The 25,434-nt window shown below is 45.8% G+C and overlaps 1 pseudogene; it reads left to right on the top strand.

Annotated features, from left to right (window-relative positions):
- The first annotated feature begins 21,673 nt into the window (after positions 1-21,673).
- On the top strand, positions 21,674-23,587 carry LOC142558353 (uncharacterized; annotated as a pseudogene).
- Positions 23,588-25,434: the final 1,847 nt, after the last annotated feature.

Raw genomic sequence — 25,434 nt, forward strand, 5'->3', positions numbered from 1 at the left:
CGGGGTCACAATTGCTCGTGAACCTATGTCGGTTGCTGGTGCGAGTGGCACATTTGTTCCTGTATATCTCGAGCTGCGTTGTTCGCGTGGTGATGCATAGTACGCGAAGGTCGGATGGTTACCGTGTCGTGCAATCAGCGCGGTTGGTCGCTCTAAATAACTTTCACGATGATGCCATGCACAGTTGCTTACTCAGGTGTAACTTGACATTTCGTGCGCACAGAAGTAATTACTCATGAAATTGCGCAGTGAAAACAATTGCGCATGATAATTTACGAGGATTAATAGCTTTGACATTGGAAGCCGTGTTTTTACAAAAAGGAAGTATCTAGGATATTTTATTTGCCTTATGTATTTGTACACAAAAACTATCTTTACAGCGGAAGAGCACTGACGATCAAACAAGTCCGATAGCTGCATATTGTAAAATATTTTTAACGCCTTGGCTTAAGTTATGTCGGACAACCAAAAACGCACAATCTCTATCTGTCTGTCGTTGGTTAAACGCTGCTCCTCCATAATGACACGGTATACACAAAAGCTTATGACTGCATGATGCACACTTCTGTAGCTTTGCGTGAAATATTGCAGCGATTAACAGGGGGTCACTAAGGGATGTTGCTTGCGTCGAAGCTTCGGCAACTGTCTACGACATCCATTTGGTCACTTTACCTCTCCAAATTCCTTTCTTGTCTGAACCTTGCACTTTTGTGTTCATTGCTCCCCTGGTATAGTTTCTTGTTTCTCTCTCCCTCCACGTGCTCCCCTCAGGCACTATATATGAAAGGTGGTACAAGATCTCGGTTTCAGTGCAATAACCTACTAACCTCTCTGTCGATGTTTGTCGGCCAAAACTTGCGCAGCTAAGCGCTCACTCGACCACGTTTATTTTTAGGAGAATGTACTTTTTAGCAAGTTAAGCCTCTTCGTCCCTATCGTTCTTCTATCCTATATTGTGTTTCCAGTTTATTTCATGGGCTGATGCCGGCGATAGTGCTAATTCTCAAGATAGTGCGGTCTATAAATCTGTCCCGTTCTGGTGGGTACGTTATGTCCAAAAATGTGGGTCAGAACCGAGCGTAGTACAGTTTAGAAATGCGTCTCTTTCCCACTTATATGTGCAGTAAAGAAATTCAAGCACTCTGACGCTTCTCCCACTCCCCTCACGCGTGTAGTGCCAGGGTAGGGCGCCGTGCGCAGCGAGTTTTTTTTTTATTCTTAACTCCCAAACTGCTCGGGAAAACATTGCTGTTGATCGACGCCGACTAGAGGTTTGACTGCTTTAGTGGGCTAATAGCGAGTAGTGCTAGGGTAGGGTGCCGTGCGCAGCGTTTTTTTCCATTCTTCACTCCCAACCTCCTCGGGAAAACATTGCTGCTGATCGACGCCGACTAGAGGTTTGACTGCTTTAGTGGGCTAATAGCAGCGGCGGCATTGGTTTTGTTGTTGCTTAAACGAAGTCTCATCAAAGTACGAATCGTGGCCGTTGTAGAGTACCATTGATTACCGACTTCACACCTAGCACCTCTGCATTCCGGTAGCTGGCAGGCACCTGTGTAATCGCCGTTCGCCGACGTTATCGAAAGCTCCACACCGCGTGTGCTCCTCTCTGAGTGAGACGATAAGCGTGCAGCACCGGCACGTGTAGCGGGCTGCACCCGCCGAACGTCCCACGTGCGTGCATCGAAAAAACGGACAACCGAGGTGCGAATGGTCCACCGAGGGCAATGTACAGCGTGCAGTTCTACAACAGCTTGAATTTGATTTCTGAGCGCGTGTTAAATAGTCAAAAAAAATAAAAAGGCACGTACCGCGTTGTCTCATACTTTGATGGTTTGGAATCGGCTGCTGCAAACATAATATGCGCTTTAGGATATATCAGGATTGCACTGATCGCAGAAGCACAGGTGGCTAGGTGCCACATATATACAGAAGCAGAAAAATAAGGCTAATAACTTCCCGAGATGTGACGGGCGGCTGGAATGACAGCACTCACGTAGCTAAATGCATTGCATCCTGAGCGGAAACTCACGGAGCTACAGCCGTGGTGGACAAAGCTCTTTCAGTTACCCCAACTACAAGTCCCGGCAAGAAGTAAGAGAGTCTAGCAACAACACAGGCTTGCAACAAGTGTACCCACATTGCTTATTTCGAACACAGGCTCAAGCTCTCCAATTATTGATATGGGTAGATCCACTCTGTAATTCGGAAAAAAAGCAAGAATTATGTCGCCATTACTAGGCTTTCGAATATTTACAGACAGCAGTGCTCATTAAACGTGCTTGTCTTGCTGGACACCTTGCTAGCCATGGCAGATAGCCCCCGAAGTAAACCAGTATTGGTAATTTGGTTAAAATAGTGTCATATTAGGACTTGCATCTTACGAAAGCAGGTCCAGGGCCCAAGAATGGATTGGGAAGAAAGCTACTAAATAATAATAAGGTAACAAATGAAAGATAATTCTAACTACAAAGATCAACACATGTAAAAGTTATGACTGCTGATAGTCAAATGTATTGTCCTAAGATGGACACCAGCATTGAATTAGAGACCGCATGGGTGGCAATGACGCTTCTGCCCCTGGTGATGACGAGACGGGTGCAACCGCAAATATTCACCACTTAATAAACGTTCGTAGTACCAAAAAACGCGACATTCCTGATGAAGAAACGATGCTAATTGGAATAGTGAGTTTGCATTGCCTAAAAGTGTTTCGGTTTATTGGTTTTCTATGTGGCTGTGTGGTGGAGCGCGAAGCGGCAAAAGGGACACAGAAAAACGAGGACAAGCAAGTCCAGCAACCCGGCACATCGACTACTGCGGCAAAGCCGTCCCTGAGTCTATGATGTCGGCGTAACTCTATGGGAAGAATTTTATCTTTAAATTGATTGCGGTGGAGTGTCTATTTTTTCACTAATTGCAGTTTAGGCCCTTAATTCCGACTACGATCGCATGCTATATGTAATTTGCATGCTATGTAATTTCACCGCCTGGATTTCTTTCTTGGGACACTATTGTAAACCCGTTTATAATATGTGGGGCGATTCTTTAAATGCTGTGGCATATAGTCTAGGTCTCTATCTATATGTAGGACCAGTTACATTTTATTCCGCTTGCTGAATTTTATTCCTGCGGCGCTTTTGTTTAGGCATTATGTGGTGAAGCAACACTGCAGGGTCAAAAGATTCGCCCGTCGGTCGTTGTATTGACGGCAAAGCGTTAAGTCGATCATGTTAAAACTCATGGACATTATTGTGCAGCTATGGTTCACATTCGGACCTTTATGTATAAGTAAATTTTGCTCTACCAGATTTTGCAGCAAGCCGCGGATGGAATGGCTGTGTGGAATGACATGCGGGCATTAGGCCAGTCCATGGGCGCTATTTTACTCAAATGTCGGTGCATGGTAATATGTTTTATTTGGTATTTCGATAGTAAACACTACGTGCTCGCTGAATTTATTACAATAAATCAGTAATACGCCCATTTTTTGAGAAATCGCCTAGGTAGTTACATAATACAGCTAATTGATGGGACTATAGTCCCTAGTCATCATTAGTTACTGACATTCTCGCAAGCCAACAAACACTGACGCCAACGACAACATAGGGGAATTTACTTGTGCTTAATAAATGAAATAAAAAATACGATAGATAATGGAAATGAAAGTGCATGAACAAACAACTTGCCGCAGGTGGGGAACGATCCCAAAACCTTCGCATTTCGCGTGCGAAGCTCTACCAATTGCGCTACCGCGGCGCCGCTTCCCCGTCCACTTTCATTGGGTATTTGTGTTTCCTATCAGAACCCTGGGAGTGTTAGCCAGCGCCACCACTCAGACACTGGCGGCGGACGTGGAACGGCCTTTCTGCCGCAGGCGTCACGAGAACGTGATCCTTTTGGGAGAAGGTAACTTGGTCACTACACCCACGCATGCTACCTGAAGGCATTAATCTTGCCGGATTCGAGACCCTCGTTATGTAATAAACGACAAGGGGGTTAAACGAGGGGCCCGATTTTTAGTAATCATATAACAAGCCAACAAGCACTGACACCAAGGACAACACAGGGGAAATTACTTGTGCTTATTAAACGAAATATGAAAAATGAAAAAATTAAATATGGCAGAGCATCGCACGCGAAACGCGAAGGTTGTGGGATGGTTCCCCACCTGCGGCAACTTGTTTGTTCATCCGGTTTTATTTCCATTTTCTCGTTTCGTTATTTTATTTATTAATCACAAGTAATTTTCCCTATGTTGTCCTTGGTGTCAGTGCTTGTTGGCTTGTTATATGATTACTAAAAATCGGGCCCCTCGTTTAACCCCCTTGTCGTTTATTACATAACGAGGGTCTCGAATCCGGCAAGATTAATGCCTTCAGGTAGCATCCGCCGCCAAGGTCTGTGAGTGGTGGCGCTGGCTAACACTCCCAGGGTTCTTCTAGGGAACAAATACCCAAGAAAGTGGATGGGGAAACGGCGCCGCTGTACCTCAATCGGTAGAGCATCCCACGAGAAATGCGAAATTTGTGGGATCGTTCCCCACCCTCGGCAAGTTTGTTCATCCACTTTCATTTGCAATAATTTATTGTTTCTTTATTTCATTTAATAAGCACAAGTAATTTCCCCTATGTTGTCCTTTTGAAACATTTTTTGAAACAACCGCTCCAACACATTCCGAAGCCCCATACGTCAATGTGCCTTTTTCGGCGCCTCAACCCAGGGTATCGTCATTTCTGGATGCCGCCGTAACGGCACCTACGTTGAGCGACTGGGGCTAATGTCCCTTGAAAGACCATGCCGCTGCCGTATCTGTCACCCCATACATTGCACCAAAGACTCCTTGTCGCCATCTTAACTACTTCAAAATACTCGACGTATTGCTGCTATTCTACATAAGTCACTGTTTCAACTCATGTTTTTTTTGTGTGGGTTTTGTGTTACTCGCACACTGACCGCCCCAGCGGCTCTTCTAAAGCCATAAAAACATACCGCCAACGACACCCATGAATGCTCCCTAACCTCTAGCTTCCCCAACGCCCTTCCATGCCCCCTTCCTTCTTTGTATTTCTTTTTCGTCTTGGTGTCGCCCGTTTTTTTCTTTTCTTTCTTTTCTCCCCGCATCCCACTCTCCCGCTCTTGTCCCCTCGTCTTGGGAACGAAGCTCAGACGTCAGGCGACTTATTACCTCTGAAGTCTCTCCCTTTATAACCAACCGCCACCGACGACAAACACACGTGACGTCACTGCACTTACCCTTTAAAACTAACATGACGAGGATGACGAGGCCGCCTTGGACGAAGATAGGTCATCCTATCGAAACGTTGGCCAGCCTTTCTGATGCACCTTATCCCTGTTTACAAACTTTATAGCGCAAGGTAATATAAAGTGTGGTTTAACTGAGATCATTCGCAACAGAGAAGTGTGCGTCACCACTGGTTACTAATGGCTTCTTAATATGATTGCCCTTATCTTCCGTGTCGTTTTTGGTTAGGATCAAAATGTCAAGAAACAAGCAGTTAGGTGAAGAATATGACAAATACTTGTGACGGTGATTTTGCAAGTTTGATGTTGTCCGGTATTCGCACCCGATAACTTAAAGGGAATCAAGTGAAGAGTTCTTGACAGGAAAAATTATTCTACTTTGCCAGCTATAGCCGTCGTTCGTCCTCATCCCCAGCGGAAACAATCGAAGGAACAATAAATGAACGAGTAGCTGGAAATATTGCGAATAACGCCGAGCAGCTGGTAATGAATAATCATTTTGAGGACTTGAATATTATTGCATTCTTACGAAGCATAGTCTACAGACATTCATTTCATATTATTTCATATAAAATTAAGCGGTGCGAGAACCAAGCAGACGCAACAAGCTGCACGACTGCCCCGAGTGGATAAGTAGATATCGATGAAGTAGATAAAGAAGTAGATAAGGACGGCATCAGTTGTAGCTTAATTCGAAGGCGAGGCGATAGCATCGACGGAGTCATTTCATAATTGACATAAAGGCCCTACAGGAGGTAGTAGCTTGAAAACAGTTTCTCTCACCGGTCAACGTGGTGATTTGGAGAGCATAGAAGAGACTTCGAGCAAAGAACGGAAAGTTGCCATGGTGACTGTTGAAGTTGCCAAAGGGTGTTTTGCTTGTCGTATTGGGTCTTTTGCAGTCTTTGCTGCTTTATATAAGTATTGTAGTCAGAATGAAAGCACTTCTCTTAAGCGACAGAAAAGTTACTAATGAGTGCCATACGCACATATGGTAATAGAATGGCATAACCTCTCGGCGTTCTTAAAAAGCTGTTGAAATATCCTTCTTAAAATGCTGCCCGTTCAGTTCTACTGCTGCATTTTTGTGATTGCATTCAAAATTTATGATTATGTCAATCAATCAATCAATTAATGGAACTGATTTATCATAACACTTCGTTTCTCATCTTTATAACAGAGCATTTAACGATATTTATAACTATTGAATCATAAGATCAGTTTAAGAATGAAAATTTTCAGTTCCTAGTTATCATAATTGAATTCCCCTTTAAGAAACCTCTCACTTGGTGTCCATAATGTTCAGATTTGATATTATCACCGTCACAAGTATTACTGGTATTTTCACCCTGTCTCCTGTATAGCCAGAACTATGTAATGACACTTTCATAGAAGTGATAATGAGAAAATAATTACTGGTATTTCCACCCTGTCTCCTGTATATTCAGGATAAAGAACTATGTAATGACACTCTTTCATAGAAGTAATAACAATAAAATGAAGACTGCTACTGCCATACTAAACATAGGTATTAGTGATCCCTAGTTCATGTCACCTACTTCGTATCCTTCAATGCCTGCTTCTGTGACTTTTCGTTTGATAACTGTGATGCTATGCTTTTCAAAGTACGAGCTCATCAAATAACGTATAATTAGTCATCACCAATGATTCGGCATCATCAATTGGAAATTGTAAACCAAAATACTCATTTATTGACTGCATTATTCATACCAATAACGATGCGCACGATGTACCCCCTTTTTCGAGAAAACAAATCATCTTTACGCACATGGACGATCACATGCGCATCGTTGTGGAATCTGTTAGCAGGCACGTGGAGGACGCAAATGCATAACTATGCCTTCCCTGGCCTCGCCACAGAAGGAGTTCGCATTTTCACACTGCCAGTGCGACCGGTGAACGTTGATGGAATCTTCGTTTGTAAGGTTTCTTTTTGCTTGTTTTTTCTGTTTAACACGTCGTAGGAGACAACATTTCAGCTGGCAATAAGTGCTTGTCCTTATTTTTCTGTGTCCCTTGTCGCGCTTGCCGCTGCTTGACACTGCCTGCCTAAATTGCGAAATGCAGGTTTACTGAGTGGCAATGGCGGCAGTCAAAAAGAGTTAAGAGGTGTAGGACGCAAGGCAGAGAACACGGGGATAATGGGCAAGCGAGAATGTTGACACTCTATTCACATACTGTTGACGACAATAGTATACGCAAGCTGGTCGAACAAAAGAAAAACAAGCAGAACCTAGAGAAAGAAAGAAAAACACAGAATTTCCATTCATCAAACACTTCATAATCATCATCAGCCTATATTTTATGACCACTGCAGGATGAAGGCTTCTCCCAGCCATCTCCAATTACCCCTGTCTTGCGCTAGCCGATTCAAGCATGCACCTGCAAGTTTTCTAATTTCAACAGCTCCCCTAATTTTCTGCCGTCCTCGCATCCCTTTCCTTGGCACCTATTCTTAACTCTAATGGTCGACCGGTTATCTAACGTGTGACTTACACATTACCCGCCAAGCTCCATTTTTTTCGCGTAATGTCAGCTAGAATATTGGCTATACCGGCTTGCTCTGTAATCGGCACTGCTCTCGTACTGTTTCTTAAGGTTACGCCTAACAATGTTGGTTCCATTGCATTTCACGCGTTCTTTCACTTATTCGCGAGCTTCCTTGTTAATCCTCAAGTTTCTGTCCGATATGTTGGGACAGGTGAAATACAATGCTTCTATCCTTTTCTTTTCAACGACACTGCTAAGCTCCTCGTCAGGATTTGGTAATGGCTGCCGTACGCACGTTTACCCATTTTGATTCTTCTGAAAACTTCCTTCGCATGGTCAGGGTCATCTGCGGGTAAATGGCCTGGATAACCGTACACTTGTACAGTCGTACAGGCTCACAGATTATCGCGAATTCTTGTTTCCTTGCCAGGCTACTGAAGCAGAAGTTGATTTCACGTGCAGTACAGATTACCTTTGTCTTCAGCCCCATTGTATTTGTCTTTTGCACGTCAGTCTTCAATCCCACCCTTCCATTTCATCGGTTAATGTCGTCAATCATTTGTTGCAAATCATCACCTAAACAGTTATTGTAACATAAAATAAAAGCCTGAAAAAAAAGGTCAATGCCTTTCACCTAACAATATGCCGAAGGTGTGTGTTAGCTATTCTGTTTCTCTATGCGACTTTTTTGTACACTGCTACACACACCACTGCTCCATTTTGTACTTTTTTTGGCAATCTCTGCTGCCTGCGAGGACGCTAAACAAGGTTTCGCGACTTTTACAGATGTTTCAAACACAGTACAACACGTGCATCGCAGTACAACACAAACTTTCGCAAGACAAATAATAAAAGGCGTAATACATTCGATTACTAACCCCTCTCGGGAGCCGGCGCGCCTGCAACGTGAACACAATGCATTTGTTAGTCTCAACGTTTAATTTTCAATGTTGCGTTGAGCTATTTCGAGATATTTCCTACTCCCATAGACCTGTGGACGTTCGCATATTTATTACACAGATTTTCGTCATTTAAGGAGTAATCAAACCACAATTATCCTTTCTTGAATTTGTCAAGATCTTCCATGTATAATGAGCCCACTTCAGCCAGATTGACTGTCTAGAAAACATGGACAGCGCGGAATACCAGGGTCCTCTGGCAGCAATACATGCTCGGCTAAATGATTTCGCAAAAGCCAAGTGAATTGCGCGTCATCTCTTGGGGTGCTGCTCCCGCTGTAAGGACAATGGAAGCAGCAGATGCGCCTTTTACCCAACATTTCCTTGAGCGACAGAAGTACTGAACTCGGTGACGCCGGCTGTAATATTCTCGTCGTACGGCAAACCCTGCTCCCGAAGCATAAGCTTACCGGTACAGCAAGTGCGTAGGTTTTACTAGACCACACTGTGTGCTGCCAGCTACAAGTGAAACAATTCGGCACAGTTCATTTTCTGTCGGCGATAGCTGCTTTAAAGGTACTGAAAACCAAATGTAATGGTACCCATTCTTTTAGGACAATGGAAAACTTACCGATCAGTGTGTCCAATCATAAAGTGCTAACTCGCAAAACGCAGTGCAACATTTTTTATCAGAATTTTTTGATGTGCACTGAGGATGTAATCGTTCACTGGAAGCATGCTCCAAACGGTGATATGTGAGCGCAGTAGTGATTACACACTGGCATTAGTGGGAAGCAGACGAGAAGTGTGCCCGTACTGTAACAGAGTATGATTTTGTTTATCAAGTCGATGTTCCTGTGATTTATGTTTGCAGAATTGTTAAATTATTTATGCGAGAATACCTACATGTTTTCTTGGTTTCTGTTTCAGCTGCTTTGGTATTTAACCAGTCAAAACGAAACCAATCGGATCGAAAGCGAAACGGCACCTGTACACGTCCCACGGAGTTCAGCGTGCTGCCGTAGCCACGCGTGCGTTTTTGATTTCCGATGCATAGATTAATGCGCGAGCTTGCGATAATATACCAGCTGTAAATGTAATCTAGAAAAATGTTGCGCTTGATAAGAGTCGACTTACCTATAATAATCTGATAGAATGCATCCGAAGTACGAAGATTTTACCGCCAGGTCTCGCCACTGACGGTGTTTTGAGACTTTACTTGCCAATTAAAAATCATAATTCCTCCTTAAATAGCGAAAAGCGTGCTGGATGCTTTCACTTAAATCATGGTGATTTTATTTGCATCAACGTCTAACAGATTCCGACCAGTTGTCAGTCCCTTTAAATTATTGGTGCAGCCAGCGCATGAAGTAGGCTATAGTTGCGTGCTGAAATTGGTTGTATGCCGCACTACAGGCCAATAAGAAACCACCAGATATTGAAGCTATGGAAAACCAATGCGAAATTAATCTTCTTGATACAGGTTATGATACTGATGCTGCCGGTAGGAGCATCCAAAACCTGTGTGAACTAGTCTTTTAGAGACAACCACCAATACACGGGTGCGACGGCCGGGTATACCAAACCGGTACTCCCTGTTCAGCAGCTGAACGTCACAGCAATGCGCATTAAGGTAATTGATTAGAAAGTAATGCATTTACGTTCATTACTCCAGTATGCATTTTTACTTGGGGGGCAAGTCATCACCTCTCAGTCATCCAGCTACAATTGTAGAATTTAACTATTTATGACAGTGAATTTAAAAATTAAGTATCTTTTAAAAAACACCTGGTATGGTTCCGCTGCTCAGAACGACGTTGCGCATTCAATTATCTGCCCCTGCGGCCACATTGCGATGGGGTGGAATGAAAAAAACACTCTTCCACTCCAATATATGCATGGTTTGTGAAGAATCCTGGCTGGTTGAGACTGTGTCCAAGCCATGTATTGCGGTGTCTCTCACAGCGCGTGCTTATGAACAATACCGTATATATTCAAGCTAAATGTTGTACCTTTGAAATTATTACTTATGGTAATTCTTTTGGGCAATGAACTAGCTCGTTCTCTTTATTTGCAACTGTGTCCGCAGGCTGCATTATATGTCATAAATATGAAGAAGAGTAAACCAAACCTTCTATTAGTCAGCTGCTACTTTGTGTATTTGACCACGACAAGTCGCAAAAAGGTCACTGGCACCAACATCCCGACAAGTGGCCCTGTTCTCGTCATGGCAAGTTGTTCTCTTGTCGGAGCTGAATTCCTGCAACGCTTTGGCTTGCGCCGTAGTTATAAATACAATAACTATATGATGCGATACCATATATAGTATAGTAAAATTTTTATACTTGGTTGTTATGTGTAGTTTGTGTTATGGTCAACGAATGAATCATTTTTTTTATGTAGCCGAGATTCCGTAGCGCGGTGCAATTTTCCAAACCGGTACACAGTCTCCCTATAGCTTATCGTCTATTCGAAGAAGATGGAAATTGAGCTATGCCTATAAGGTGACATATTCTGTTTGGGATAATGCCAGCAGGAAGATTGCTACAGCTTGAGCAGCATGGTGGTCGCAACGGCTCAAAGGAGACACAAATGGGAGAGATGGTGCCGGAAAGGCACCGACTAACAATAAATGAGAAAGCCGTAACTGAACGAAATGCAAAACAAGCTGTATTGCGCACGCCCTATATTAACCAAAACAATCGAGCACAGCAAGGCAACGTTGCGCCCTCAGACATGCGCGCTATAACGTAAAACAATTGCAATATGCTTTTATTCCAATCTCCTGACGTCAAATTAGCGCAACCGCAACGTAAGCATCTGGCGGTGACCCGCCGGGTTGTCTGAACGGACCAATCAAACGCTCTCCTCTTTTATAGGAGGTCACATTTTATTGCTTCAGAAACGAATAAGATTTCCTACACTGAGTGGCTTGTCTTATCTAATTCGCTGAAAATATGCGAGGAGCACGCGCAAGAGGAAAGGGATTCGATGGGGCCGAGCCAGTGCACTGAAAATAGATAAACGGATGAAGAGGGTGGTGCCGGCGTCTGCGATTGGTTCACTTTCCTTGACTTAGCTTGCGGTGGCTGGTCGAACATCGCGGCGGTATGCAACGGACGCTTAAGAATGATGGTGAAACGGATCCTCAGTAAAGAAGAGTTGGAAGAACGAGGTTGCAAACGGGACGAACGTGCTCGAAACCATTACACTGCCACGCAGAATGTTTCGTAATACGCAAATAAACCCATGCTTGCCGGCTGGTGCGAGTAGCCAGTGCCTGAGCGATCGGCGGCAGCCATCTTTTATTCCTTTCGGAACGGGGCAGCCTGCAGCTATTCAGAAGAAAATGCAGTTTTGTTCGGCATATTATTGCATATTGGACGCGTACACGTCACTTTGACGCGGTGTGTTTCTGCAGTTTTGTGACGTCGCGTGACAGGCAGGTGAAGTGGGTTCGGCCCAGAAACAAATGACCAATAGCTGAGGGCTAATGGCGAATAGGCGTCGAATCAGAAATAGCTATTTGTCTTTTGTTCGGTCAAATCATACATAATCAGTGTGTACACATCATATCAGATGGGGAGCTATCGCGGTTTTGGTGACGTCGCCTGACCGACAGGTGAAGTGGGAGTGGTCCAAGAAAGTTTTTTATCAATCGCTTAAGGCTGATTGCAGAAATGGAACAGAAAAGTTTGGAATAGTTTTACGTTATAGCGCCCATGAATTACAAATCAAGAGAAAAACAAGCCGCATGACGTGCGGCCGCGCGAAATCAGGGACAGTATTAGAGCAACGTGGAAAACGCCTTCAGGAAACTGGTTCCTATTTAGCAAAGTTTTTAGGGATACAAGTTTTCAACAACTTCTCGGGGTGTTCGGGTCTCAGTAGCCAAAAAGGAATTTCGTCCAAAAATTATTCGCATCCGCATTCACGTGAAAGCACAGCAAGGTGCAAACAAACGAATTGGCAGCCTGTGCGCACTAATCAGTTACTTAGGACTATACTGATTAGTGCAACCCATGTTAGCCATACTAAAAATTGGAGGACGCTTAAGCTTCGCCTTCAAGAGTGGAACGCGACAGCGTTCCCGTCGACCCGCCAAGGGGTGTAAGACAATGGGCTACGGCGCAGCGACTACGCGCCCAGCATCGGACGCGGTGAGCGTCGAGCAACGCACCGTTCGGCACGACAACGAAATGTGCGCCTGAGCAAGCGACGCACGCCTGAGCCTTAGAAACAGCTCGTTTCTAAGGCAACACCGCGTTCACTAGAGGCGCTTTTGTACCGCTTTGAAGCATCGAACTCGTGGCTCAGTGGTAACGTCTCCGTCTCACACTCCGGAGACCCTGGTTCGATTCCCACCCAGCCCATCTTGGAAGTTGCTTTTTATTTATGAAGTGCCTGCCGTGATTTATCGCTCACGGCCAACGCCGCGGACGCCGACGCCGACACCGACGCCGACGACACCGGCTTTTCTGCGACACGAGCTCCTTAACGCTATCGCGTTAAAATAAAAATCATAATTAAATTGTTTGTCTAAAGGGTGTTCTCAATAGGATCGAGAAAGAACCACTGGCTCCGTGCTGGCTCCAGCGATGTTTGGCCCCGCAATGCTTAGAGGGCAAACGCGCTGTGGCTAGTTCTGCATTCTTTGCTCGAATGGTGGCTGTAAGATAGTGATTGCTGTGATATAAATGTCCGTTTCAAATCAGTGCCCGTCCGGTCTTCCTGTATGTCGTCCTCCACACATCGACTCATACGTCAGTCACGCACGCATCCAAACCCACCAAAGCTTCCTTTCTTCTATGTGACGCAGATGCCTTGTGATGTGGCAACATAAACATTTATTGTGGTCGACAAAAATCACCCATTGATATAAGCATGCGCACCGAAAATGTCAGGGAATAATTCTATGCATGGACAATACTATATAGCGTTATTACCAACATCGAGAGACATAGCAATGGCGTATATTGCTTCTAACTTTTTTTTGAGCAAATGTCTGACTCAAGCGAGATTGCCTGGAGGCGGTTTCTCCCATCCGTTTATCACTGTTTTCGTAATTTCTTACATTAGGTTGGACTCTACGTAATACTTGTGATTGATTGCCTATACACTTCGATATGTATACATAAGTTTAACATTCATAGTTCTGTGAATCAATTTCAAATTATGAACTGAATATTGTACTACGCTTGCTCTGAAAAAGTCCACCATAAGCAGTATAAGATGTCAATTTTAAATGTAGACATAGTAGGAATACTGCTAGCTAATTGCACGCGAGATCGGGCTGTAGGCGGGAGCACCGTCGGTGCGGATCAGCAGTCGGCGGCGCGCATTCAATTTACACGGCGGCGCTTGGCTGAGGGCGATTTGAGCCGATTTGGTAATGAAACGCGTTGACTGCAGTCAATTTATGATATATTACCTTCCAATGCCCTCAATTTTGTGTGAAACGAACGGAACATTTCTACTATACACCAGAATGGAGTGAAAGACGCAGTTCCTGCTCCGGTACTATCCATGGTGCTTCTTATTAGTGTTCTGCTTGCACTCTGCCTATTTGTTTGGCACTGCTGCTGTGCAACTGACCTTTGTGCTATTCTTGCACTGTTTATAAGCATGTCTGCATCCCTTTGAAGTGAAGTTAATGTATCGCAGTTATTGGAACTGCTTCACTGCTTGTGCGCAACACAACTATATTATCCTGTCAAATACATCATGTGTGATTGGTTAATGTGTATTGCACCACGAGTTACAGTGCAGTGACAGGGTCGCGTGTGGCTTCACACGAGTTTTTTTTTTTTTGTTCTTTTTCGCGAAAACAGTAAAAAACTTAGAGGTTCGCCACAAGGTTGTCGTTGCACGATTACATGCATGATAATGGTGCAAATATTGCGTTTTTTTATTAGTTCCGCGTGGAATGGCCGCTACATTCGCAAGCTAGCAACACAGCCATGCGTCTAGACGCTGCGATGTTACACACGACCTTGAGAAACTATTTCTACTTCTCTTATGTACTATATAATATTTATATATTAAGCGCAAAATTTCCGTTGTGGAGCAAAAAGTGTCTCCGTCCGTCCGTCCGTCCGTCCGTCCGTCCGTCCGTCCGTCTGTCTGTCTGTCTGTCTGTCTGTCTGTCTGTCTGTCTGTCTGTCTGTCTGTCTGTCTGTCTGTCTGTCTGTCTGTCTGTCTGTCTGTCTGTCTGTCTGTCTGTCTGTCTGTCTGTCTGTCTGTCTGTCTGTCTGTCTGTCTGTCTGTCTGTCTGTCTGTCTGTCTGTCTGTCTGTCTGTCTGTCTGTCTGTCTGTCTGTCTGTCTGTCTGTCTGTCTGTCTGTCTGTCTGTCTGTCTGTCTGTCTGTCTGTCTGTCTGTCTGTCTGTCTGTCTGTCTGTCTGTCTGTCTGTCTGTCTGTCTGTCTGTCTGTCTGTCTGTCTGTCTGTCTGTCTGTCTGTCTGTCTGTCTGTCTGTCTGTCTGTCTGTCTGTCTGTCTCTGCCTGCCTGTCTGTCTGTCTGTCTCTGTCTCTGCCTGCCTGTCTGTCTCTGCCTGTCTGTCTGTCTGTCTCTGCCTGCCTGTCTGTCTGTCTGTCTGTCTCTGCCTGCCTGTCTGTCTCTGCCTGTCTGTCTCTGCCTGCCTGTCTGTCTCTGCCTGTCTGTCTATCTGTCTGCGGTAATTCCTTTACCGGGAGCCCTTTGCGAAACGGGCTCCCGAAACAAGTAAGGAGCGAACCAGATTTTCAAAATTATGCCGTCATACACCTCAAGTTGTAACAAGTTTTAGATGAAAACTTAAAAGCTTCGAATAAACACAACTTGTGTGTTTCGCTAGCTGATTTATGTCTTTTCTACCATGGTGGCACTGCACCTTCTGCAGCACCCGCAAGGCGTTTCACGTGCCCCGTACGGTTGCAGCTTTGATACAGCCTCCAGATTATAAGAGGAAGCTTTAGCTCGGAGGCCCTTATCCAAATTGTGCGAAGAAGAAATTGTTTTTCTCGGCAACCGGTGCATGAAATTTGTTGCGGTTTTGTTGAATTTAAAAGAACTTGGAAATCTAGTAATTCTATCGAATTTTTTTTTAGGTTGGCGAAAGTTCCATATTTTCAGCAAACAGAACTATGACGTAACTCGGCAATGAAAACCGATGGCACAATTCTTTAAATTTGACCTAATGATATATCTGAAGCGAATAATATTGCCACTTCACGCATAGCTCTTGAATGAATCACTATTATTTGAGTAGAATTTTCGCAAAACATGTAAAAAAAATCATGTAATTTATAAATTCAAATATCAAATTTGTCTACTTTTGATGGTCTATTGGTTGCAGTTTACATAACTGGATGTCTAATCTTGGTAAAAAGGTATTAATTTGTAAATTAATCTTCAGAGACTGGGAATGTGACACTACACATGTGCAACTCATCAGCTAGCTCGCTTCAGGCCAACTTTTCTGACATGGCATTTTCGCCTTCTCATGCGTTCCTCTTCAAAGAGCCTCATTGATCATTGCCACTGTGCATGTGCCACTGGGGATGCACCGCTATCCAATGAACCTCTTGGTGTCAATTTCGGCTGCTGAACATATGTCACTGGGTATTCGTCCCTCTCCAATAACTTCTTTGAGACCAACTTTGGTCAGTGCGTATGTTGCACTTGATATATTCCACTGGACGTCCTTGCGTCGATCAACTCGCGCCCTTCTCACTCAGATCTTCGTCGAGGCTCCGGTCCCGCAGTCGCTCCCCGGCATTCCCGTGCTCTCCAGAGCTTCAACTATCCAATGCACGACGCTTCAGCTCGTCTTCGGCTGCGTGCTGCTATCACCGCGTACTCGGCATCTCTGCGCCTGTCCGTGTTCTTGATTCGGAAATGCTGCAACGGGCCGACACAGGAGCCCAGGTTAGCGTTATACCGGCCTCTCGTGCAGATCGCTGTCGCAACAAAGAGGCCTGCCCACTCGGGGCGATAAACAACTCCGCCATCCACACGTACGGCCAACGGTCTCTTCCACTTAATCTTGGACGGCGCCGCTCGTTTCGCTGGATTTTCATTCTTGCTGATGTCTCGCAAGCTGTTCTCGGCGCTGACTGCGTCAGTTTCTTCAACCTTGCGGTAGACATGCTCACCGCGTCCTCGATCTTAGCACACGCCTCTCCAACGGTGTACTCTGCACCACCACGCCGACGGGGCTTCGAGCTCTCACACCCGCTTTTCCGTACGAAAAAAAGAAAACATCTCGCTGATTTTCCCATTCTTACAAACCCGCATACCAGAGAGCCACCGGTGAAGCACTCGATCACTCACCCCATCGACACCACTGTTCTTTTTTACTCGGCCCCGCCTACTGTCTGGAGACCGCCTCGCCATCGCGAGACCGGAATTGTGCGATCTTCCTCAAGAAACTGGGCCTCGCCACTCAAAATGGTGCCAAAGAAAGATCCTGGCGACTGGGGACCAGTGAGGATTGCCGCGCTCTGAACGCCCACTTCTTACCAAACTGCAATCCACTTCCTCACATACAACACTTCTCGTGAAATTCGGCTGGCAGCACGATTTTCTCTAAAATTGCCGTAGTGAAAGTTTATCAACAAATTCCTGTGGAACTCGTTGACGTTCAAAGTCGGCCATTACCACCCATCTCGGCCTCTTCGAGTATGTGAAGATGCCTTTTGGACAGCACAACGCTGCAAAGCGCACTATCAGTGAGGTCACGCGAGATCTCGACTTCGTTTTTGCCTACCGTGATGATATCCTTGTCCCAAGCTCATCCGGCCCTGATCATGAAGCTTACCTGAACGCCTTTTACAACGGCATGATTATTACGGTCCCGTCATTAATCCAAACAAGTGCCTCTTCGGCTTCTCTATCATCGAGTTCTTAGCCAACCTTGTCACCTCACAAGGTATCGGTCCTCTCGCCAGTAAACTGAAGGCAATTCACGACTTTTAAACCCCGATTTCACTAAAAGACAAAATTCCTGGGCCTACTGAACTTTCGTCGCGGCTTTCTTCCGAAGTGGGCAAATTTCCTAAAGCTTCTGACCGACTTAGTGGCTATCACAAAAGATCCGGCTGCACCACTTAAAAGGACTGAAGAAGCTGCATCTGCCTTCGCCACTGGCGAGAAGGCGCTGGCAGGCGCCATCATATTCATACATACCGTTCATCATGCCCCAATTTGTCTCCTCACTTGTGCATCGATCATTGCAGTCGGCGCAGTTCTCTAGCAACACGTATCTCGTTGGCAGCCTCTTGGTTTTTCTCGCAAAAACTGAAGCCACCTAACGCTAAATACAGCACACTCGGTCGAGATCTTCCGGTGTACCTCGCCATTAAACATTTTCACAACTTTCTGGAGGGCCAGGTCTTTCACGTCGTCACAGACCATAAGCCCCTGGCGTTTGCCTTCCATCAGAATCACAGCAACTAAACTGTACGAGAGATCCGCCAACTATGTTTTATCTCCGAGTTTACAATGGATCTCCTTCACGTTCATGGCCAGGAAAATGCTGCCACTGATGCACTCAATTACCAGTAGACATGGAGAAGCTAGCACCCGCCCAGCGCATAGACCCTGAGCTGCATCGCCTTCATTTTTCATCGACGTCCTTTTCCTTCACTGAGTGCCCGCTTCTGTTACCTTCCTCGTTGATAACGTGGGAGACATCCACTGGTGTTCCACGACCCTTCTTGCCTTTTGGCTTTTTGCAGTACAATTTTCGATGAAATGCATATGAGTCACCCTGGAATTCGTGCGATCCATAAGTTAGTCACATCTGGCTCCCTTTGGCCTAACATCGATGCAGACGTCCGTCGCTGGGCGCGAACCTGCCTTAAATGACAACGTTCAAAGTTCACCGCCATTCCGTCGTCTGATTCGACATTTAAGCCTCCAGATGCGAGGTTCTCGCACGAACACTTTGGCATTGTCGGCCCCTCAAGCCATCACGTGGGGCCTATTACATGCTCACATGTGCGGACTGCTTCGCTAAATGGCCAGAGACAGACCATCGCTAAGCAGAGACTTTCTATGGATTTCGTGATCAGCTGGGTGTGACGTTGCGTATGCCCTTGTGTCGTCACCTTCAACCGAGGCCACGAGTTTCAATCGGCTCTATTCACCCCGCTTGCCAACACCCTGGGCATTCGATACATCCAAACGACCACCTACCATCATTCCACGAATGGCTGGGTAGAACAATCTCATCGATAACTCAAGGCTTCCCTCACAACTTATCAGCCAAGGAAACGTTGGCTCGTCCTCCTCCACGTCGTCCTTCTGGGCATCTGATCAGCACTAAAGGCTGACCTAGATTCCTTTTCGGTTGAACTCCTACGGCGGTCCCCTGCGCCTTCCTGGAGAATTCTTCGCGCCGTCGTCGCTACATTGCACTGATGGTGCTTCCACTTACATCCAGGAGCTACACACTACGTTTCATGACCTTGCTCCTATGATTGCTCCTACGTTTCATGACCTTGCTCCTATGCCAGGATATGGATTCCTGCAGCCATGTCTTCGCTCGGCGTGACCACGTGCGTCCACCCCTCACCACGGATTTCCATGGACCATTCCGCGTACTGCATAGTAGGACTAAGACGTTCACTCTGGACATTAACGTTCGCGAAGACGTCCTGACTACTGACCGACTCAAACCTGCCTATGTCGCCGCTCATCCGTCCGCGACCCCTTCTCTCGACCTCCTGGTTTCGACTGCTTCACTACTCCGGGCGGCCACATCTAAGCACGTTCACTGGGCGGCTTTTCTTCCTTCCGCTCTATGGGAGGGGGGGGGGGGGGTGCGGAGAGTGTGCCCTGTAGCGCCCCTTGCCTCAGGCCCGGGCCTACGCCACAACTCGCTCCGCGTGCAGCGCCAGTCAAGCAGGAGGTAGTTGCTCGCGGTCGCGCGGCGTGCGCTGTGGGCTATAAAAATAAAAAGAACCGTTAAAAACCCAACGCTGCTGCAGCTGGGTCTTCTTCGCATTAGCTTCGACGACGCCAACATGGGTCACTGCGTATATTGGACCTGATATGTGCGCTTCTTCAATGAACCTCTTTGACACTAACTTGGGTCACTGCGTATGTTCCACTTGACATGCATTCCTCTTCAGTGAACCTTTTTGACACCAACTTGTTTCACTGCATATGTTCCACTCGGTATATGCCTGCCTTCAATAAGCCTCTGACGCCAGCTAACGTCAGTGCATATGTTGCAGTTGGTATATGCAACTCTTCAATAAAGCTCTTCGACGCCAACTTTGGTTACTGCCTATCTTCCGCTCCCTATGTGCCCCTCTTCAATAAACCTTCTTGACGCAACTTATGTCACCGCGTATGTGACGCTAACTTGTGTCACCGCGTATGTTGCACTTTGTATGTGCCTCTCTTCAATGAGCCTCTCAGCGGCAACTTGGGTTACTACATATGTCACACTTGATATATGTCCCTTTGGAAGAAACCTCTTTGACGCCAACTTAATTCACTGTATATATTCCACTTGATATGTGCCCCTCTTCGTTGAACCTTTTTGACACCCATTTGGGTGACTATGTTCCACTCAGTACGGGTGCATTTTTAAAGAACATGTGTGGTGCCAACCCTAGGTCAATGAGAATGTACCACTATCCAATGAACCTACTTGAAACCAACTTGGGTAACTGTGTTACTGAGTATGTGCCGCTCTTCAATGGCACGGAAAATTATTAAGATCTCTCCGGTAGCTGGGCGGAATCAAACCCGCGTTCTCCGAATGTATTCTCACACAAGTACCACACGCGTACTTCATGGAAGTGCCCGTGCGTTACCGAGCCTGTCCACATTTTTGGGAACCTTGACCCAAGCCCGCACCATCTGGGACACACACACACATCCTATTGCACACGCACCGCAACAACGTTGGCACAGTGGAGAGCGACAAGCAACTTACTTTTTTTGAATCACACTGACATTTGCAGCAACTTTGCTTATACTGATTTCGCCGGCTTCGGAAGCTTGTCTGAACATTTCCGAGAACCAATTAAGTCGTTTTCTGGTATTTAGCGTTTTGGTCTGCCACAAGAAGGGTGCGAAAATAGCACTACATTTTTTTTCCAGGCGTTTTATTGTGGGATCTCATACCGAACCATCTTTCAACACCTTAATCTTTTTTTTACGAATTATATTTAATTTTTCTTAATGTAAGTTTTATATTCCTAAAATCGTAGAACGAGTCCAAATCCCTAAACTTTCTAAAAAATTTGGGCGAGTTGCTGGTGCGTGCCTGTATGATTGCGCAGCTTTTGCGACTAATGTGATTCCGCCTACCAACGCGACGGAAAACTTCCCGCTGTGAACGTGCATTAAGGGGGGACGCGGCTCTCGCACCGCGAAAAATGACCGAAAAACTGATTTTTCGAAAATCACATTTTCAGTTTCTATAACCCTTTCTCTACTTGATTCCAAGATATCTTCCCTGAAAACCACTTAAAAGTGCTTTAAAAAAATTGTATCAGCCACGGCGACAAGAAGTTTTGCGGAAATCACAAAAAGACGGTGTTTTTCAAGCCACGATATCTCCGTAACAGCGCAAGCGAACGCCGCCATCTTGGTCGCAACAGAAAGAGCATTTCTTCAGCTGTAAATCTGCCGCCTTCCCGGCCTCCTCCGAGCGAAAACAAACGCAGAAAAAGCAAAAGGTTCGAGGTCTCGCGGAGGTTCCTGATTGGCGGCGCGCGCCACGTGACAGCGGCGCGCGGCCCCGTTGGTCTCCGGAGCGGTTGCCCCTAGCAACGGCGGCCGAAGTGCTGCGTGTCGTCTGCTCTTCCCGCAGCTACCCCCGTTCTCCCATGCGTTCTCTATCGCCCGTATCACGAGCTTCTCCATAGTTGCGATAGCGGCTCTGAAGCTCCGTGGCGTAGTTTCGCGTTGGATCTCGGCTGGGATCGTGGATCGGCGACGGCTCAAGAAGAAATACAAAACTTCGCATCAATTTGGCAGCCGTAAGAGCAAGTCTCCGATGCCCAAAAGTAAAGCGTCGTCAACAGCTTCCAGTGCCGATTCTACTGATGCTCAGTGCGGCGCGGACATCGTGGACACACACCAGCAGTTCCCTCAATGTGTGGATGCCTCGGACCCGCAACCAAGCACTTCAGGCGCCGACGTCTCGGATCCGCGACCAAGCACCTCGCGCGCCAACGACTCGGACCCGCGACCAAGCACCTCGCGCGTGGATGAAACGCAGTCGGGATTCGGCAGTACAATTCAGGCTCACTTGGAACCGCACTACATATCGATAGAAGCTTCTCGTGAGCGAGCCGAGACTGTGCAAGGATCACTCAGTTCTGTTTCGGCGACCGAGAGAAAAATGAAGCTCACAGGTGAGAGAGCAAGTTGTGCCGATGTGGAGCTGGTGGATGAGTTTTTGGTGGTGCAGGTCACAGCATTGAATGCTTTGTACAAGAATGCGTTCTGCCAAGAATGCTCTCAGCCGGGACTAACTGTTCATTTGGGAACAAGGCAAGGATTCGCTGCACGAATGCTGACCTGCAATGCCTGCGACATTGCTAAGAGTGAATGGTCATCGCCGCGAGTAGAGGGTGGTAAGGCTTTTGACGTGAATATGCATGCAATGCAAGCAAGTAAAACCACCGGTAGAGGGGCAACTGCACTGAATGACTTTTGGTGAGTAACGAGCGTTTCACACAGAGGCTTGTACCATAAGACATTCCAAAGACATCTGAAAGGCCTGCTGGTGAGATGGCTGCGGCAAGTCTCTTTTCTGATGCTGTGGCAGCCGCGCGGAAAGTTTACAGCGAAATAGACCTGGCATTCACAAAAAATGTGACGGTAGTCTACGACTGGACATGGATGACACGTGGCCATGCATCCCATATTGGTGTGGCCACAATAATCGAATTTTACACTGTTCTGGTGCTTGACTGCGTTGTGCTCTCGAACAGATGCCATGGATGCACGCTTGGGCCGAAAGAAAACGATGAAGGCTACAGTGAATGGAAAGAGAATCCCGTGTGCCAAAAGAATATCGACACACACTCAAGCCGAATGGAGGTCGAGGCAGCGTTGATCTTGTTCAGAAGGTCACTGGAAAGGAATGACCTCCGCTACACATCTATTGTTTGTGATGGACACAGCCGTACTTTCCAGGCCCTATGTGAAGACAAGGCTTCTGGCTTCATTACATTCACCAAACAGGACTGTATCAATCAAGTGAAAAAGAGCAAGGGTACAGGCCTGCGAACACGTGTCTCAAAAAGCAGAAGTAAACCAATTGGAGTGAAGGGTGGCCTGACCCAAGACCTAATCAAAAAGCTTGCAAATTATTAGGGCATGGCCCTACGTAACAATAGTGAAATAGATGATATGCAAAGGGCCATAATGGCAACCTTCTATCATATCACTTCAACAGATAAGGACCCTCATCATGAGCTCTGCCCTCCAGGACCCCTGAGCTGGTGCAGACACCGGGCTGCAGAAGCTGAAGGTAAAGCTCCGCCAGAACACAAGTACAAATTGACAACACATGTTTCAGCTGCGTTGCTGCCTGTGTATCAACGCCTCTCGGATGCTCAGCTACTCAACCGTTGCCAAGGCAAGAAGACTCAGAATGCAGCCGAGAGTCTCCTATTTGTCATTTGGTCAATTCTACCAAAAGAGCTAAATGCTTCATTGATCGCAGCGGAGGCAGCTGTCAATGAGGCAGTCTGCAAGTACAACGCCGGAACTCTTCGTGCATACAGACAGTTGTGCCTCACTTGGCTTGAAGCCAGGAAAGCATTCCCTTCAAAGAGCTGCAGAAAAGGATGCCCTACGAAAAAAAAAGGCATCGAAACAACATCAGATAAAAGGCCACATACCCAAGAAGCCCCGCTATGCTAAGGTCACCAAGGAATACAATCCTGGTGCATTTTAGAAGAGTGGAGGTGAGGCAAAACTTTGAAGGCCTTTTTCTCAAAACTGTGTTTTTGCCTTTCTGCTCAGTTTGCGCAGCTGATTTCTTTGTTACACTTTGGCTTATTCTGACTGTGTTTATTTTTTCTTGTTCCTTGGGCTACAGTGCAGGTCGTCACATTTTTGCTTTTAGGCCTTGACGTTTTATAAATTTATGATTGTCTATTCGTTCACCCCGAAAGTGTGCTTGATACGAAGGTACCATAAAAAATGACACTCCAACTAATCTGTGTCGAAAAAGAGAGAAAGAATGTCATGACCTTCAGCGTACATTTAGCTATGCTGTCAGTACTTAACAAGCCTTCTATCACGTTTTTTTTAATTTCCCCAGGCCGTCCACAAAGTTCGAGGTTGAAACATTTTGCTGAATCAAATCTAATAAAATGTTCTCAAGGTATTACTCTGAAACTATTATGCAAGCATCAAGGAGACATTCTAAGCATTTGTGCCAATTTTCATCAAAATCCATGAAGAAATAAGGAAGTTGATTTTCAAAGCCACGTCCCCCATAAGAGTAACGGCCAGAAAATCTAAACCCACAAAAAAAATTTAAGCATATCAGTGGAGGGCTTAGTAACAGTTTCCACAGATGAAAATGGTTGATGCTACAAATTTCTGCAGTGTAGTAAACTTTGGCCAAATTCAGTCAGAAAACAGTAACTGCCGGAAAGGGCTATTTCTCCGACCTGAGGGGACGTCCATGCGTTACGTTGCCGGTAATGGCTCAACGTCGAGTGACCATGATGCTAGAATATTTATCAAGCCGCCTTTACGTTTGGATCTCACTTGCTATAGGCTGAGGCTTAGACAAGTCACCTTGGGCGTCTGCTGAACCGCAGTAATTGGCAGTGCAGTTTTCTTTTTTGGCGGGGTAGTTGATCTGAACTTATGAAATGTAAATCATGAAGTTTAATTTACAAACCGAAACCACGATATGATACCGAAGCATGCGATAGTTGGGGAATCCAGATAACTTTTATCGTCTGGGGTTAATTGGCGTCAACGTATTGAGTACATGAGCTTGTCTTTATTTCCCCCTTGTGTAAAGGTGGCCACCATTGCGGAATACCAACTCGTAATCTCAAACTCAGCAGCGCAACGACAAGCACCCTAATTCATCACGGTTGCACCTATTGCCTGGAAGAAGGCGGCAATGTGAACTTTTGAATGCATGAAAACAACAAACTCCTTAGCTGACAGACTCCGCTCCGCCTTGCATTGTGATAAATAGCCTCGCTTTGCAACGTACAACATCTAAAGCCTATTCTGTGCAATATTTCGGTTTCCTCTCTAGTAAATTTAGATATATTTCAATGGGCAATCGCCTAAATATTGCAGGTTTATTTTTTACCGACATTTTTGAGCCGGCAGAAAGAGGGCGTTGCAATTATATACAAAATTATTGAAATAAACCCAACCCAGATGAATAAATAATATAAGCGAGAATTAGAATTTATAGACATTAGTCCAAACAAAATCTTGCAAGCTTTAAACCATGAAAGCCGTCTGACTGACCCGAATTCAAGAAAAGTGCGCCTCCTCAGAAAATATTAGCAGCGCATTCACCGCAGCAGAATAATAAAATTCAAACAAATAGTTTTTTTAAGAGTAAATGCTCTTACCTGACGCCGGGGCGCCTGGCGTTGGTGGCGCAGCTGAACGGACAAGAAGGAAGAAGACGCGAAACAAACATCATGGTACAGCGAAATATAGACACTTTCCTCGTGCGTATACAATTTTGTCATTAGAGTAAAACGCTTAAATCGACGCTAAATGTCTCAATCGAAGTCTATAGTTTCATAGATGTGG

Source organism: Dermacentor variabilis, chromosome 9 (genome assembly GCF_050947875.1).
Source record: "Dermacentor variabilis isolate Ectoservices chromosome 9, ASM5094787v1, whole genome shotgun sequence".
Classification (NCBI taxonomy): Eukaryota; Metazoa; Arthropoda; class Arachnida; order Ixodida; family Ixodidae; genus Dermacentor; species Dermacentor variabilis.